General features: G+C 34.6%; 1 protein-coding gene across 2 annotated transcripts in view; it reads left to right on the forward strand.

Moving 5' to 3' along the window:
• Positions 1-272: 272 nt before the first annotated feature.
• Positions 273-14,727, forward strand: part of igf2bp2b (insulin-like growth factor 2 mRNA binding protein 2b) — a 35,860-nt gene continuing 21,405 nt past the window's right edge. For both annotated transcript variants that reach the window (XM_058775903.1, XM_058775912.1), the window contains exons 1-2: positions 273-524; positions 1,090-1,132. The gene's annotated coding sequence lies outside the window, so the exon portion shown is untranslated. The remainder of the gene's footprint in view (positions 525-1,089; positions 1,133-14,727) is intronic.

Below are 14,727 nucleotides of genomic sequence, written 5' to 3' on the forward strand. Positions count from 1 at the left end.
TATGGCACAGCTTGAATAGGCTATTGTTGTTTGACAGCAGACGAAAATATTTTTGTATTGTGTCACAAGGTGGCTTTTTCTTAAATACACATACTTTAAAAAAAACTTTAAGTGTTTCATTTAAAAAGGTTCAATCAAAAGCACTTGTGACTGCTTCCATTGCTCTAGCTAAGAGTTTCAGTTTCATCTATAATATCGTAAAATAGGGGAGGCGCTATGAAGTAAACCACGGTGAAGAAGGACAATAGTTCTGATTGGACAGAGTCCATGTACCATCGGGAAGACAGCCACTCCTCTCCTACCGCGAAACGACGCGAAAATCTTATTAACCACGTGAATATATAAGCGAACAAGTACTTTCCAAGCTTTTCAGTTATCCACATCCACGAGGAGTGGGTTTATTTTTCATCATACGATGCAGTTTGGGTATTTCCGCCGGGTGGTGCATTTCACGGATTTCCCGCAGAATTAATTTTCTGTAATATTTTGGTGAATTTATTTGAAAGACTTCACAAGACGAAACGGTATGTTTATGCATTTACCAAGTTGGTGCAACATCTGAGTATGTTTCTACGAGGTGGATTGTGATTAGGGTCAATGGGGTTGAAGAAAAGAGATGATAATATAGTTCGGGGTAAGGGGTGTGTGATTGCATGGATCCTTTCAGTTAACGCAGCCTAAATATAAGAATACATTCAATTTAATGTCGCATATCAACAGGCTGTCAATAGTAGCCAAGTCACTTAAATAAACAACCACCGGTTAAAGTCCACTTTAATGTAAAGACGTCCAGATGAGTCAGTTTAAGTGGGAGGGAACAGTTTTGTTTAGGTTGGCACCCTTGTTTATTTTGCGCCTGTTTTCTAAAATTATACAATCGAGTATTGGGGATGGTGGCTTTTGTAACCTTTGTTTTTAAAATTTGGTAAACAGAAAACGTTCATATATTTTTATCAAATGAACTAGACGTGTAGCCTGTGGGATAGTGCAATCCACGCTGACATTTCGACGTTGGGAAATATATATTTATATGTATGTTCCTGGCCTTTTTTCACGACTATTAAGTTGTCTGTTCTCCTGATTTCTCAGGGAATTGCAGAGGAAGGTGTTCAAGGCTTCCCAGAAACTTAAGGTACATTTTTCTGCTGTCATATAATTGCTTGCTTGTCGGTCCCACTGTGCTTTTAGAGTTGTTTGAATGATCGTGTGGGCCTCGCACTTGTTTATATCCAAAGTTGTTATTATGTAACGGGAAATTTTGTTTTTCTCAGTCGATCAAACAATATGAAAAACATTTTTTTCTTCTTCAATTTAGGTCAAAAATAATAATCGGCCTTTACGAATTAACATTACAATACCGTGGATAACATCTACAGGCTAAGCTATGTGTTCTTTTAATAAAACAGGGCTTGACAAAGGTTGTTAAAATGCCACAAAGTCAAACTTCCTGTTTAGGTCGAGTGCTTTTGTCCATTGTGTCAGAACACACACATACACACTCTCTCTCTCTCTCTCTCTCTCTCTCACACACACACACACACACACACGCGAGGGAATCAAGTCTGAACATAACACCACGTTGAGTGGATTACGTAGCCTATGTTCCTGTAGCATACACTTAGCATAACTATATATTTTTATACTCAATTTGTATTTACGTGTTTATGTTTGTAACTTCGTCTTGCGGGGATTCGCCAGTTTAGTAGAATATCTGCTAGCTTTAAACGTTACGTCGCAATAGATTGTTTTGAATTATTCTTTTAATTATTCGTATTATAATTTGTAATATGTGGAGTATTTTTGTCGATTTCTGACTGTCTTGTTTGCCTACCGTTATTATATGAGAACGAGTTTATGGAAAAATCTGACTTGAACTGCTTTGTGTAGGCCTGTGTGTTTCTCTGAATGCTTTATTTAGTACAATACTCTTTTAAAAAGAGTATCACAATAAATGTTAAAAAAAAAAAAAGTTTTTTAGTTTACAGCTAATGTAAATCAGATTGGATATGTTCGAACACATGCAGAAGTGCTTAAATAGCAGTCAGAGGTCACTACATAGTTAGCTATATAGAGCACAACCACGTGACCAGATTTACATTCCTCCATATGCAGCCATCCTCTAGTTTTTAAGCAAATTAAAAGTTAATTTGCGAAAAACCGATAACTCTTGTTTTTAACAATTTTCAAAAATCATGTTTTTTCATTGTGCATTCCAATTAATCTCAATCAAACTGCAGTTGGGTTATTTTGATTAGGTTAAAAAATAACAAAAAAATACAGCTAACTAACACAATAAAACCATGATAACATAATAAAAAACATCATTTTTGAAAATGTAACAAATCAGAGTTATCTGTTTTTGTGAATAAACTCTTCATGTGTGTTTCTACACAGACAAATATTTTTTTTTACAGAAAAGCTTTTTAGCAAGGATGTAACCTTCTAGTTGCCTTAAAGAGCTATGTCTACCTGCTGATAGAAACCCATAAAAATGAGTTTTGTTGTAATAAATTAATGTATATGGGTTGGTTCCGTGGTGGTAAATTTTTGACTAATTAAAACCAGCTGATATAGATTTTACTATTTGTTTCACTACATATTCATGATTGGTGGGGGCAAATTTAACAATCTTAAAAAATTAATGGACCACTTTGATCAGTGAGCATTGTGCTGGTTCAGTTTTTAGTGTCAGTCTTAAGTGCAAAACCCAAATAGACAGGCTGATCAAAAGGTTTTTGTAAGTAATTATATGTAAATGGAAAAACATTCTGAGAACATTCACATGAAATTTGACAAGTTCTAGATTAAAGCATTCCATCACTGTGAGAAGGAAATATTAGATTCACATGTTTGTAAGGATTGCTTTTTGCTTATGAAGAACACATCATGTAAGCATTAGATTTTATTAAGAGATACCACCATTTGAGGTGGGATGTGGAGCAAATAACATAATCAAAATCCACTGTGTAGCAAAGCACACACTACACTTGTGCAGTTGAGTAATTTGTATATGCATTGTTGTACATAGTGTGGTCCACTTTTAGTTGCAGTTACTGTTTTTAAATGAATTTTGAATTAGTTTGTTATTTTTGCTACATATTAGGCACATTATAAGCTTATTATACCTATACACAAACGGTGCATATTGACATCTACCACTGTGGTTTGTGGCAAAGGTTTCTGATTTCCTAAAAATTGTCAGTGTTTTGAGAATAAAATGTTAAACATCAAACAAATCAAAACTCAAGTTTATATCAAAACTCAAAAAAAGTGATGTCAATATTCGTTTAATCACTTAGGAGCCACTCAGCTTTTCAAATGATCATATTTAAATGATAATTATTACACTTAATAAACTATATAAAAGTTTTGTTTTGTTTGTTTTTCGTTTGATTTCAGACATTATTTATGTATTTGATAATTATTTGTTCTCAAATATTTTTGAGAACAAAACAAGTTTTCTTTGTTTGCAATGTACAGTAAGTACTTAAAAGAAGATAACTGCTCTGAAATCATGATTTAAATATTCCAGTTGACCTTAAAGGAAAACACATCAGGTATCAGATTCAGATCAGTACACAGGGAAAAATGGTGTCCTAAAATCTGTATTAACTTTTTTTTTTTTTCCCCAACCAAAAATAATATTTATCATCACTGAATCAACCTCAATACATTAATTTATACCAACAAAATGAAATTTTACAGGTTAAATCAAGTAGAAATAGCTGATAACAATTGCAGGTAATCACTTTTTGTAATGATTGTAGTGATTACTATATTTGTAATGATTGGAAAACATTTATACAACCTTAACTGCACTCAGCATTACAAAGAAATTTACAAAACCGGTCCTTGTTTGATATTATATCAGCTGTTGATTTATAAGTAATTTATTTGTTGTTCATATTGTTATTTGTCTGAATGTTCACATGTAACACAAATACTGTACATTTGAAAAGGCAAAGTTTTCTGCACTAAAGTATGTTTGTGTTTGATAGTGGAGTCATGTTGAATCTTTAAGATTAAAATATAGAGAAAAAATTTTATTTGTCAAAATCAAAGACATGAGAGTGAATGTCATCAGCATTAGACAGAATTATAAATTAAATTTAGGGGCCAATTTTAAATTAAATTTAGGGGAACAGAAGGATATAAGGAAACAGAAAATTAAAATGCAATTTAAATGATATTTTACAACTTCACACTTATAGTGACCCTCAAATGTTGATAAAGAAATATGTATTTTAAGGTAGTCCTATTATATTTGTGAAGCTGTTTATGATTGTTTAAAGAAATATGTTTATTATAGGTCTCAAAATTCTTTGAGGTTCTGGTTCTTTAATTCTTTTTAAATAAGATTTCAATTATGTAATTCAACAGATGTGTTTATTTGTGCATCAAATTCTTTTTCTTTTAATTATTAAATCATTTTGATTGTTATTTGGAGCAAGTTGAAAAAACCGTGACCAGTTCTTTCTAAACTTATTGACAGCTCAAATGTAAAACTAAAATTCTGTCATTAATTTCATAAAGAATTCCAGGAGAGTTGTTGTTTTTTATATGCGTTTGTGCTCAAGTGCTTTTTTGACATTACTTTTTATTGAAACTGCATAGAGAGATACGGTAGTACGAAGACAGTGCTACTACAGTCAGTGGAAGTGGGCCAAGCCAGCCGGCTTGTGTGTGTGTGTGTGTGTGTAACCAGAGCCGAGCAGATCAGATGCCACACTATGAACAGGACTTGGGTTCTGTCACCCTGTGTCATCTGATGCACAGGAATCCTGTCACAGAACACATGTTGAATGTACTGTAGGTATCATGATTAGAACAGCAGATGAGTGTGTGAGAGTCAGTCAAAGTAAGAAAATGTTATTTTATATAGCATGTTAAAATATTTAAAAAATATATATACAGCTGCTGCTCAGTAATTGTTTTAGTTTATGTATTATGATCATGGCAACAGTATTTACACATTTTTGTAACCAACACCTGTATGTGGGGATTTAATTGTGGTTTTACAGTCGACATGAAAACTGATTCATGTTCCTTGTCTTATTGTGACAGATTTAAGTATTTTTTTCTTATTTATTAATTTTTTACATGTAATAACTTGTCCTTTTTCTGTTAATTAGGGCTGGGTAAAAATATCAATTTTCTGAGTAGTTGTGATATTCATGTGAACCCTCCTCAGGATTCTCTGAATCCCAAGATTGATCTTTTACTCTGACGGCTTTCAGTAGCTATGTGAAAAGTGTTCGTGCAGCACTTCCTGTCCTGCAGATTTCACTGCGTTCTGCTAAACTAACTCACTCCGCTGCTTAGTTTGAACCTTGCTGTTAAATTTTCAAATGATAATTTTTGCAATGTACAAATTTTGAAGATTCCCTGTTTCAATGCAATGGTGCTCCAGTTTGTAAAACACTACACTGTTTAATTTTCAGCATTAGTAGAGAGGGAATTTGCTTTATATGTAAGCAAAATGGACATTATGACAGAAATATAACCACCCCCAAAAAAAGAACCAAATCTCATCGAGTTCTTGTGAATTTGAATCAGATCTGTATTTAGCCCTGCTGCTGATGTCAACTAATAGCAGTTTAGGCATACTTTTAGCAAACTTGCATTCAGCTTTGCTCCATTCTGGTACAGTATATGTAACACACAATTTTCACTATCCTTTTAAAATGTAAAAGAAAATCTAAAATCTTTTATTTTTAATTTTTTGTGTGCGTGTCATAGTTGATACATAAGGCTTTTATTGCTCATATAGTATGAAACTATAAAAAACGAAGCAAGAAATATGCAGTTTTGTGCAGATGCTGATATTTACATGGTCAAAAGTAAGATGAAATTGTGACAGCGTGTAATGCAAATCAGTGAGATGTTTATAACCATATAACATAAAATGATATAAATATCAGTTGTCACTCTCTATCTCCCAAAATTATGTCTTAGTAAGATTATTTAAATGTATAGTTTTATGATCAAAACTGTAGTTTTAAAAACATAATGCAGTGCAATACAATGATATTTGGTGCTCACATTTGAACATAATTTTTCAAAAATATAATATATATATATATATATATATATATATATATATAAGACTACAGAAGACATGTAATAGACTGTGTACAACAGGTTTTTCAGCAAAGTGATTTTAGGAAGTTTTTTTATTTTTTATTTTATTATGTCCTGTGTAATTAGAAAATTTCATATTTACAAAGTTAAATGGCAATTGAAGGTAACTTGTGTTTTCGCATAGCCGGTTGTGATATGCCTGGACAAAGAGGACAGTATCTGATCTGAACTCTGTTACACCAGTAGAGGGAGTACAGACGGTATTAAGAGATTACGTGGATAAAACCCATCTCCATCCATCCTTTCTCTCTCTTTTCTTCTCATTGCACGCATCCATTAACACCTCTCGTGGCTGTTTCTGGATATTGTGCATGGCAGTGATAGTCCATCAGGTGCTTGCAGTTTCTGTTTCTGTATCCATCTGTCTTTCTCTTTAAACAAGCACACGCTCACACGCATTGACTTGATCACATTTAATGCTTTTGCCCCATACTATACCTAGGCTGAGGCAACGCTGATGACTTGGGGATGGTGCAGGAGTTGCCATGGTAACCCCATAGCTGGAGAGTATGGAGGTATAGGCAGGTCGGCTGGGCTTTTGTTATGGATGGAGTGTGTGAGTCTAGAGCAACACAATAGCCCACTGAGACCAGCTCACAAGAGAGGGAATTTACTGGGAAAATTGTGATCTATAAGTACTGTGAGAAAGGTTGGGAAGCAGAAATAATAACGTGCTGTGAAAGCAGAGTGAGAGGAACACTCCCTATTTGCAGATGGGTGTCGGCTGTTCAACTGGTTAGGTAGCATGTTTAAGACACACATAGAAGAGTTGAGTATGAATTTATATCTATATCCAAAAGAACTACTAACACTACTAATGTAGAATAAATAAAAAAATAAACATTATCCTGTTCAGAAAGTTTACTCTAATGCCTTGTGTTCTTCTTGAGCGTTAGTGAATGTTTGTAGCCTCAGTGTGAAAAGATGGATGTTAAAATCATACAGTGGCTCAGATATGCAGAAGATACTGGAAAACCAAAGAATGTGCAGGACCTGGAGGACTTTTCTGAATAAATGTTATTCTTTTTAAGAAATTCAAACAGTAAATACCGTATTGTGGCTCATTAATGTGTCGTGAAAGATCACTGTAGCGCCTCTGTTCAAGCAGCACATGGACTGATCATCTCTTCCTCTTTACTAGTTAAAGCATGAAATAAACATGAATGCACATCAGAAGGTGTCTTGTTTCAACCTTGGAAAGACGTCAATACACAATATTTTTCAAGTTCAAGTTGTTAATCTACTGTCCGGTCTGGTTTGTTTGTCAGACAAAAATAGCAGATTCAGCATTGCGATCAGTCACATTGGCTGTCAATCAAACTCCTTGTGAAGGGTCAATTAAAAAAAACAAAACAACAACATGTGGTTCACTGTTTCCAGCACTGTGAATGTTTAATAGGATGTTTTCAATAAATATGTAATAATTCAAATACTATTAAATGTATATGTGTGTGTGTGTGTGAGAGAGAGAGTTTTTTTTTTAATTCAAACCAAAAATCACACATACATATCGCATATGGCGTGTATTTCACTGCTCTTGTCATACGAACAACCAGTCAGTATTTACACTGACTGACAAGCCTTAAGTACACATTACACAATAACCGTTGTGTCACAAAAGTAACGACTTGCACGTCATGAAGTAGTCAAGAAGGCATTCATCTAATTGCAATTTGCAAAGTTTTATTTTCTCAAATTCACCTGTGAATGGAGGTGTGAACTTACAGGTCAGTTACCCACTGACCAGACGCCCTGTGACAAGGATAGAGTTGGTCAGAGTTGACATTAGAAAGGTATTAAAGGAATAGTTCACCTAATTCCATACCTGTATAAGTTTCTTTCTTATGTTCAACACAGAATAAGCTATTTTGAAGAAAACTGGTAATACAGGTTTGGAATGACATGAGGGTGAGTAAATGATGACAGAAATTACATTTTTGAGGTGAACTATTTCCTTTGTCATAGTATAGCAACTGTGCATAAAGTGTAAGCATCATAGCTGTATTATGTTTTATGGTTGTCCTGCAGTTACTGTTCAGAAATCAGGCTGCACAGATTGTACGTTTTTTGTGTATTTTATTTATTTATTTTTTTTATTGCATGCAGGACATTGTTCTTTATTGAATTGAAGATTCAGTAGTGGCACTGCACTACTGCTGAATAGCAGAAAACAATTTCCGTATAGTATTTTAGCCTTCTGTTTGCATTGACAGAAGAATTCTAGTATTTCTTCTAGTATTTCAAACAATTTCCAGTATTTTCTTGAAAAAACCAGTTCACCATTCCCAGCTGTCTCATCTCTGCATTGTGGTTGTGTAAATTGAGTCAGTCTTAACAAATGTATTTGCTTGCATGTGCATTTGTGTGCTGTTCTGGAATGCGAACCTTTGTATCTGCCTGTAACTTGTTCTGTTGCAGTATGAGACTGTGACGCAATCATATTAGAAGAGTCGCTCAAGGTTTTTCTATGCCACTCTGAATCTACAATGGCATGACAAAAGAAACTGTTTTTTTGTTTTTTTGAATGCGATAACATATACAGTGTACCATGACAAAACGCAAGCACAATGCATCTTTATTGTATTGTCTTCACTGACTGCACATACCTGTACAGTGTGAATTGTATTGTTGTATTTTGAAACAAAAGCTTATTGCTCTTATAATTTGCTCAAAACAATTAATTATTGTTCAAAATAAAATAATGAATCCTTCAGTAACCTAACTAACTAAAACAGATGTACATACTGAAAATGAATTAATGTCTGAATGTCTTACTCAGCCTTAAGTCTCGCTTCAAGCCAGTCTTTCCAATTAAGCAAAAAGGTTTACAAAACTTTGTTCAATCAATCTTGCTTCAAAAAAAAAAAACACCCATTCACTGATTGCTTGTTGTTCATCTGACCTCAGAACAAAACTTAAATAAAACTTCAAGTATATTACCAAAGTAATATTATTTGCGGAAACGGGCGTCTTTAAGAAATATGGTAACACACACACTAGGTCAGCTCTTTAGATGCTGAGCTACAGGATATGGATACACACACACACACACACACACTTGATCAGAGGATGAGGATCAGGTTGTGATGAAGATAATGCTTCTTCAGCCTCTTGTGAATCACGTGATAGTCAGTGATCTGATGGCCAGGTTAGATCTGTATGCCATATTAATATTATTAAAACACATGGCAGCGGATTGTTAATTAGTCTGTAACTGCTTCCATTATGGCAAACGCTGACACACACACACATTGTAGAATTTTTCTGCATAAAACATGCATATGTATTATATATATTTGACAATGTCTATGGATAGTGTACGTGCTGGATTGTCTCTTTTTAACCCCTTCAGGAGGATTGGAGTGAGCTGAGTATGTGTGTGTGTGCATGTTTGGGGGCAGGGGGTGTAACCACACTTAATAAAGGCCTTGCCTGTGTCTAATAATCCCAATCCCCTCAGATTAAAGGATGACGTGTCTGGTAGAGCGCTACTTGGCTCAGACTCCAGCCACGTTGTGTCCTGGTGAGGGAATACACACCATGCATGAATTAATTCAGTACGTGGGGTTTGACAAAGCAAGAGTCTGGAACGCAGAGCATTGATGTCACAATTTGTGGAATTTTTTTTTTTTTTTTTTTTCACGTCTAAGGAGGAATCTTGGTGTCTGATCTTTAATGAATGAGTAGCTGCTTTGGAGCAAATCTGTGATACCAGTAGCAATGAAGATCTAGAAATCACACTTTCTAAAACTATTTTGTCCCATCAGTCTTCATGATCACTGGAACATCTTCAACAAGTTGGGCAAAGGTATCATTCACTACTAATATAAAGTAAATCTTTTAATGTTTTTTTATATTTTAAAATGTAATTTAATGCTGGAATGCAAAACCGAATTTTCAGCATCATTACTACAGTCTTCAGTGTCACATGATCCTTCAGAAATCATTCTAATATGCTGATTTGCTGCTCAAGAAACATTTCAGTATGCCATTCGAAAGTTTTGGGTAAGATGAAAAAAAAAAAAAAAAACTTTAAGCAAGGATAAATGCTCTTTTGAACTTTATATTCATGCAAGAATCCTGAAAATAAAAATGTACCACAGTTTCCACAAAATTATGAAGTAGCAGAACTGTTTTCAACATTTATAATAATGAGAAGTTTTTCTTGAGCAGCAAATCATCATGTGATACTGAAGACTGGAGTAATGGCTGCTGAAAATTCAGCTTTGCATTGCGGGAATTTACTTTAAAACAGATCATTTTAATTTAGATAATATTAGACAATATTACCGTTTTTGCTGCATTTTTGATCAGATAAATACAGCCTTGGTGAACATGAGACTTTTTTTTTTTTTTTTAGAAACATTAAAAAATCTTAATGATTCCAAACTTTTGACCGATAATTCAGGTATCAATAGTTGTTCTCCTTTGTCATACTGAAAGTCTTGTTTTTAATGAGACAGTGAGGGAGGGGAAACTCATACATATGCAAATCAGGCATGTTCAGTATATTTATGCAGCAAGTATGCCTCTCAAGCATTGAAATATGGATGCGAGTCCTTAAATCTCATTTGCATCACATACATCTTGAGTGCTTTACAAGCAAGATATAATTGGCAGGGCATCCGTGGGGGGAGGCGCATATGACATTTAAAGTGCCTGCAAGGAGGTCTCTGCCCAGTAGGAAATGCTGTAGAAGGATTTGTTATCTTTAATTTAGTTTTATTTTGTCTTTATCTACAGTATGATACACCTATTAGTCCTGACATTTTTATTGGTAGATTTCTGATTTAAAGGTCTTTTTTTTTTTTTTTTTTCTAGCAGCGGGCAGTGATTAGAGTCTCTGCTGTTACTCCTTTGTTGGTTTCTCTGTACCTCTGTGCAAGTCTCGCAGGGTTTGCCGATGCATTAATGTTTTAATATTCTTCTCTGTTACATGTCCTTATTGATATTTGTCAAGTCTTATTGATTTTCTCCTAAAAACTGCAGAATGTAACGCAGAAATAGTCATGCATTATTAACAGTGTTTACACAAGCTAAGTCTGACATAAATCTATACTCTCACATGTACTACCCATGTATACACAGATAAGGTTAGTTAAATGCAGGACATAGACATTTTTATCAAAAGAAACTTTTGCATTCAAGGTATACATTTTATCCGTTCATGCATTCCCTGGGAATATAGCCCATGCTTTACTGTTTGAGCTCCAGGAACCATCCATGCATCCATTATTCAAGTCATTTTTCCTCTGTAGGGTCGTGGGGAATGCATTAGGTTTTTCTTTTCACTGTTGGAGCAAATGGGAATGCAAAGATTTCTTATATTTTATGTTTCTGATTATAATTCTTATTTACCTCTATGAAAGTGAAAGTGTAAAAAAGGTTCATTAGGTTAGAATAATCACTACTTTGTTTTGTGACTTGAAAGAGACTTGAAAGTTGATAGATGCACCATCCCTGTATCTATACCTATGGTTCACAACAAACACCAAATTCTAACAGTTGTTGGATTAATGTGCTAAACCTGTTAGTGTTTGTTGGGGCAGTGTGATAATGACAGTTGTGTTTCGCAACATTGTAAATCCAACATCAATCCTTTAAAATGTTGGTGTTTATTGGGAGAAAAAAATCTGCATCATTTACTCACCCTCATATCATTCTAAAAATCAATGACCTTTTCTGTGGAACACAAAAGAAGATGTTTTGAAGGATGTTGGCCACCACCACCACCACGCTGACTCAAAATAGCTTTGTTCATTGTATGCTTCATTGTTTAGACTGCAATGTAATAATCTAAGAATTTCTAAGTAGAACTGAATTAGCAATACCTGCTATTTCTCTGTCTCAGGTAGCCAAAAATCCTGCTGTGTTGTACTTTACAAATAGCTAATGCATTGCGTGTTGTCACTTTGTCAAGTATGCTAATTAATGCTGTTTACTCTTAAACACTAATTTGTGCTGTAGAGGGCATCAGAATGCTAATACACAAAGCACAACTCATAAATAATTGACTGAGCTATGCAGAATGCTAATGGATTAGCCACTGGGGGCAGCGGGATGCTGCTGTGGTAAAACAGCGCATGTTGAATGTTAATGTGGCAAGCGATGTCCAGGTGTACCTCTGGAATGTGAAGAGAGGCACTGATTCTATTTCTGGCTCTTTCGTATTCGATAAAGAAACAACACCAGGGGCTTCAGATTTAAAACCATGTTGACACTGACAGTAAATTCTGCTTTAAGAGTAACAATTCCAGAAAACCAATCTGCAGGAGACATGCAGACATTGGTGAAATCTTAAGTGAATCCGATCGTTTTTTGTTTTTTTTTCCATAATAAAGCATCCTAACCACCATGAAACTTTAAAGACTTTTCTGGAATGCTCTATATAGACAGAAACGGCACTTTAGAAAAGTTTTGCTCCAAATGGGAGACTGAAATCAAATTCAGTTCGATTTATTGTTACTTTGTTGCTGAACTAGTGGTGCATTGTTGTAGTACACATAATTAATTGTATTGAATGAAATGAAATCAAATTTTGCTTAATAAAGACATTTATCTCGTTTTGCAAGTGCATGTATGGTACCTTAAAGCAGCAAAGAAATAGTGACGACTTTCTTACATATTTTGACATACAGTACATCAGAGTGTAACAGATTATCAAAAAAGAAAAAAGAAAATGTCAGGTGCGGGTTGGTTCTATCCGTGAGTTGTTGATTGGATTTTGAGATGCAAGCAACATTATTTGAGGTTGAAATCAATTTGAAAAATAAAACAAATGCATTAATGAACCTATAAAATCAATAATATCAGGGTTTGAAATGAACTTCTCTCACCTGCCAATTTGGCTACTAAAATTAAGTTACCAGCCATTCAAACTTCTGTTAGCCAAAACAAAAATTAAATTTCAGAAATGAACCTAATGAACCAATGATTCATTGGTCTAATTCTGAATCATTGAATGGCTTTTAGTTTTATGATGGCCAGTCATTGTTTGAAATAAAATAATAGAGATAAATACAAAATTCTGTGTGACTTCCCTTACAAAACAGCATTTATTTCATTGTTAATTTGAAATATTGCTGACAGTGTTTTAAGCTTGAGGTGGTCCAAAACAGTTCATCTAATCACTATACAGGCAAAAGTTCATTTTAGGAATAAAGAAAAATGGCATGAGTTGAAATTATTTGTTTCATAGTGCAAACGGAAAGCGAAAGGATGATATATTATAATGTTTCATATGAAGCCACAATACTTAAAAATTCATAATAACATAATAAGCCTTTTGAACAGCCTGTGGAGTAGTTTGGGTGCCAATGTATTTGAATTTTAAAGATGTGGCACTTATCTTTTTTGGGGGGCTAATGTTGGAGGCTCCTGATTGGAGGCCAATTTGGCTATTATGTTGATATATATGTAATAACCCCATGGTTAATTTTCACCTACAATTGGTGGGTATTAATTTCAAACCCTGAATATCACACTTTTAGAAAATAGATTAGGATGACATTTCAGGCAGACTTTAAAATGTTTCTATGTCAAGTCAAGTCACCTTTATTTATATAGCGCTTTTAACAATACAGATTGTGTCAAAGCACTTAATAGTATAAAATTGGAGGATAGAGTGTCAGTAATGTATAATGATAAGATGAAACTTTCAATTTTCAGTTAAAGGCATTTCATTATTGAATTCAGAGATGTCATTGTCTATCTCAGTTTAGTTTAAATAGTGTCTGTGCAATCAAATCGATGATAATCGCTAGAAATTAAGTGTCCAGCTCAGTAGGTTTTTAGTATTAAAGGGTTAGTTCACCCGAAAATGAAAATGAGTTTTACTCACCCTCAAAGCATCCTAGGTGTATATGACTTTCTTCTCTCAGACAAATCCAATCGGAGTTATATTAAAAACTATATTGGCTCTTACGAGCTTTAGAATGGGTGTAGGCGGGTGTTTTTGTTCAACAGTCCAAAAGTAGTCAAATAAAGCGTGCGCATCCATAATAAAACGTGCCTCACATGGCTCCGGGGGGTGAATAAAGGCCTCCTGTAGCGAATCGATGCGTTTTTGTAAGAAAAATATCTATATTTGAATGTTCGAAACATTTTTCTCTCACTTCCGTTCCGGCGGATGACATAGAACGTATGTGTCATGCGCGTGGCTCTGAGATATGCTAGTCTCGTGAGTTTGTCTCCTCTTGGCTTATATCAAAATCCTCCTACATTTTTCTTTACAAATCCACATTTTGTGCTTCTAATTCGCGACTGGTGTTTTGTTTTGGTGTCTCTCCTCCGCGCTTCCACGTTCATCCGCCGGAACGGCTTTCACGTATGACAGTTAGCAAAAGGGAGAAAATGTGTGTGTTTGTTTGTTTTTATAACGTTTTAAATATGGATATTTTTCTTACAAAACTGTACTGATTCGCTACAGGAGGCTTTAATTCACCCCCCGGTGCCATGAGAGACACGTTTTACTATGGACATGTGCGCTTAATTTGACTACTTTTGGACTGTTGAACAAAAACACCCGCCTACTCCCATTCTAATACTTGGAAGAGCCAGGATAATTTGTAATATAATGACTGGATT

The sequence above is a fragment of the Onychostoma macrolepis genome, chromosome 01 (assembly GCF_012432095.1).
Source record: "Onychostoma macrolepis isolate SWU-2019 chromosome 01, ASM1243209v1, whole genome shotgun sequence".
Classification (NCBI taxonomy): domain Eukaryota; kingdom Metazoa; phylum Chordata; class Actinopteri; order Cypriniformes; family Cyprinidae; genus Onychostoma; species Onychostoma macrolepis.